This window comes from Haemaphysalis longicornis, unplaced genomic scaffold (assembly GCF_048455015.1).
Source record: "Haemaphysalis longicornis isolate Haplotype H1 unplaced genomic scaffold, Haemaphysalis longicornis Haplotype H1 scaffold_1, whole genome shotgun sequence".
In the NCBI taxonomy this organism is placed as follows: domain Eukaryota; kingdom Metazoa; phylum Arthropoda; class Arachnida; order Ixodida; family Ixodidae; genus Haemaphysalis; species Haemaphysalis longicornis.
The window spans coordinates 443,958,390-443,962,475 of NW_027526203.1; the positions used below are offsets into that span (position 1 = coordinate 443,958,390).

Sequence of the window (4,086 nt, forward strand, 5' to 3'; positions counted from 1 at the left end):
GTTAGTGGAGATGGCCCGGAATTTTTTACATGCCACGAATAGTTCATTCACAGGAAGTTGTAACTGTTACAGAATTCTCATCTGTCAGGAATACATGGCTGTCTGGCCTGCAAAATGATTTAGACCCTGACGGGAAATTGATTGTCGACAACAAGCACCTTTACACCCCAACAAAAACACAAGGAAACACCCTGTCAAAGGGTGTTTTCTGGTTTGCTTTTTTGCCAGGCAGTAAAAGTGTTAGTTACAGACAGTGAAAATTCCCCTTAAGGGTGCAAATCATTTTACAGTGTATCAAGAAGGTATGGTTACAAAAAAAAATGGATGTAATTCTTGTTTTATCAAAACTATCGCAGAACAAATTATTTTGAGAATGAACCGGTAACACGTTTCTAACTTAACGCCGAGTTTCATCAACTTTTCTTAATTATGAAGCTCGCAGTGAAGCTGTAAATATTGTGGAATTCGTATATGCTCTCAGTACATGGGCTTCTAGTGGAGGGGAACGGGCAACCCCATGTTTCTCTATCATAAAAAAAAACACGCTAGTTCTTCCAAGTTTTATTCCACTACTTAACTATAAACTATGCTGAATCGCAAATTGCAAACACGCTTATTTTGTTTCGTACACTGTTTAAACGACTGCGCCCAGCAGATTCGCTGGTCATCTTTCTTCACAGAGAGGAAGGGCACTGAATTTTTTGCTAATGTAGTCAATCGTTCACGTTTTGGAGTTAGTTTAAGTTTCGCCTGTATTATCACTGTATCCATGAAGGTTTTACTTTGCCGTGTATAAAGTATCTTTTATCGATCCATACACTCTCTCCGTACTCGCCTATTCTACGTGCTGCTACACGCGAAGTAATCAAATATAAATTGCTTGCACTTTCCATCGGTGGAGCATTTATTCACCCGCGCCGCGATTTAGCCCCAGTTTGCGGCAGCTTCCGTCAGCATTACACTCATCACCCTATTTATTCATTCACTCATACAGATACCTACATCGCCCCCACGGGCAATGTTGTAGCGGTGAGAACGAGCAAATACAATGCGTTTCCCATTTTGATAGAAAGGGTTGTGGATAGAAGACTATCATTGGAACAACAAAGTTCTAGTTCACGCAGTCAGAAATATGAAAAAAGAAATGTGTCACAGGTTCAAAGAAGGAGAGGGGAGGGGGTGGGGGAAGGGTAAATACAAAAGACGTCAAAACTGTGAATAATATACACGAGGCGGCACTAGCAAGCGTCCAGTGGTTTTTTTTTTTTTAATTATAGCTTCCCGTGCTCAAACGTGCTCTGCACGCGTTGTGGTTGGGCGCAGCGTGACTCCTCGGAGTACCACGGAGGACAAGCGGCGTAGCGAGAGGCGACGTGCGACGTTCAACTATCCTCGCCCGCATTTGCAGTTCCCGTTGATGCATCGCAGCGGCAAAAAGGACATGCGCGGTTTATCTGCAGCCACGTATCAATGCAAGGTGAGTGAAACTCGTGGCCGCAAGGAAGAACACGCATGAGCTCCTCAGCCTGGTAATGGTTCGCGCACATGATGCAGGGCTCCGCATCCGACTCGCTCATCTCCGGAGTGAGCTGGTAGGTCACCAGGCGCTCAATCTGCCCTTGCGACAGTCCGGGGGGTACTGGTTCTTCCAAGATTTCGTCCAGGTTTATCGTCAATTCGAAGTATTCGGCATCTTCAGCCTCCAACAGTGCCATTTCGATCAAGTCGTTAAACAGCGGATTGAGCTGCATGAATAGCAGCAAGTCTGGGGGAGGAACAGGTGAAAATTGCGGAGGAAAAGTTGGCAATTCTGGTGGAGAAAGAGGCGGAAATACCGGTGGATAAAAGGGCGGAAATTCTGGTGCAGGAAGATGCGGAAAATCCGAAGGAGGAAAAGGTAGAAATTCCGGTGGAGCGAGATGTGGAAATTCCTGTGGTTGAACAGGTTGAAAGGGAGGCGGTGAACTCGGTGGCGACCATGCTGGTGGCGATGGTAAGAAGCCATGTCCGTGCATGGAGCTCTGATGCACTGCATACGCCGGCGACGGCAAGTGTAGGTGAGGGTCTTGTGCCACTTCCGAGCTAGAAGACGAGCTACTATCATCGCTTTCATCATGCCGCTGTTCTTCAAGCCGTTCCAGATCAAAGATATCAGAGTTTGGCTGCAGTGTTGATCGTCCAGCGGCGGATGGTACAGAGACAGCAACCATCTCAGGCTCTGGGCAACGGTCGGCTGAGCCGGCAGTCTGGTGGCTGTCCATTCTAGGTCCGCCACTGGCCATTACGGTGTTGATGGTAGGTGAGGAAACAGGCTGTGGCGGCGCTGTTTCGGTCACCAGGGGTAGCTCGAAGACAGAACTTCCAGCCATGAGCACGGTTTCCCTTTGCGTGGCATCGCTGGGAAGGAGGCCCGTAGAAGAATGGAAGGCCGCGTGATCACTACTGGCCGGTGGCTCAATGTCTTGATGCAGGCAGGCGCTCGCCATGCAGCTGGTCTGCTTTGCGTTTTGCGGGATTGATTCATGGCAGCGCCCCGCCGCGCCAATAGATGGGCCTTCCTCGAACAGGCCGGGCGGGATAGCCGGCAAGACCGGTGTGGCGACTTCCGCGTCGGCAGTCTCTGGTGTCAGCTTTACTTTCTTCCGCTTAGGACTCAGGCTTGCCCCTCGGTCAGGGTCATCACCAGAATAATCTGGATACGGCGAAGTGGCGGGCCGAGATCCTAGCAAATTCGACAGGCCAGAAAGACCCGCCTGTTGAAAGGGCTGCTCATCGCTCTCTTCCGCAGTCGATGACGAGGGGGTAGTGGGCTCCCGCCCCAGTTTTGTCGAGTTCATGCTGCACTGTCCTAACGGCGACGCGTCCGTCACCGCCGAAAAATCATTCACCGGAACTGTGTCGCTGGGGGAATTCTGCTGACGAGTACCGGACTCTCGGTGAGGGCTATCCATTCATTGTCCCACACAAGCAGAGCCTTGCCAAGTAGCTACTAGGGACCTTCTCCATCCCTAAACAACAATGGCAGGCCTAGTACGTCACCTGCCACGTAGCCCTCCATGGAGTGTGTGCCTCAGTTGCGGCAGCCGTCGTACACCGAGTATGCTGCCACGCAGGCTGGGTCAAAGCGTCGCGAGCCAGGCGTCGTATACAGTGAAGTAGGCTGCTTGTGCCGAAGAGCCAGCGCGTCGCCGCTTCTTACACGAGCACCCCACTCTTCCTGTAGGGGAGCCGCGCGGTAAAGACAAAGAAGACGTGGTAGCCAAACGGCGTGTGCTCGTGACCACAATCAGTTAGCGCGGGCTCAACCAGGGTAGTTGTTGCTCTTTCACTCCCGGCACATACCCACTTGGGGATTGACCAAGAAACGCGGTAGCTACTCAAGGCTAAATGCGCCTACTTCGTAACACTATAAAATGAGTCTGAAGGATTGAAAAGAAGAAACAATCACGCAATTATGTATTGACTTCATCGGTTAGAAAATTGGGGAAGATACTAATTTTAGTTCTTTTAAAATATTATGGGACTCCTTTTGGTTACGCAGCCAGCGCGCTTGGTGTTTCTTCCCGTGCTTCATCTGTACACTATCATCAGCGGTACCATCGGTGGTACACCACCATCAGTGCTGGCCGCTATAATCAGGGGTAGTCACAATAATCTCTATCATGATCATCATAATCATCATCATTGCATACCAGTAATCAACATCATCCTCTGGGGTGGTTCCAAGGCCAGAGTATCCGAATTAAACGTCGCCCCATCTTTCGTCTCTCAGTATACAGGAATAAAGCAGCAGTTAACAGCGTAGAGTCATGGTCTCTGACATGTAGGTATGAATGGTCGCAACCACACCTTTTTGACAGAATACCAGGGATGTGGCCCCGAACGAAAGCAGGACGGGCTTCGAAAGGGTAAACCAAGCAGTCGAATTGGAGCGGATAGGTAACGTTTACTAATCCGAGAAAAACGTCGGAAATGCAAGAAAAAAGTAATGTTTGATGATTCCGCTTTCACCGCAAAGAGCACAAAGACCGGAAGGGGTGAGACTGGCGCGGTTCAAATAAATGGTAAGCTGTGGTATTTTACATC

General features: G+C 49.6%; 1 pseudogene; it reads right to left on the bottom strand.

Moving 5' to 3' along the window:
- Positions 1–1,382: 1,382 nt before the first annotated feature.
- Positions 1,383–1,715, bottom strand: LOC144162211 (RING finger protein 44 pseudogene; annotated as a pseudogene).
- Positions 1,716–4,086: the final 2,371 nt, after the last annotated feature.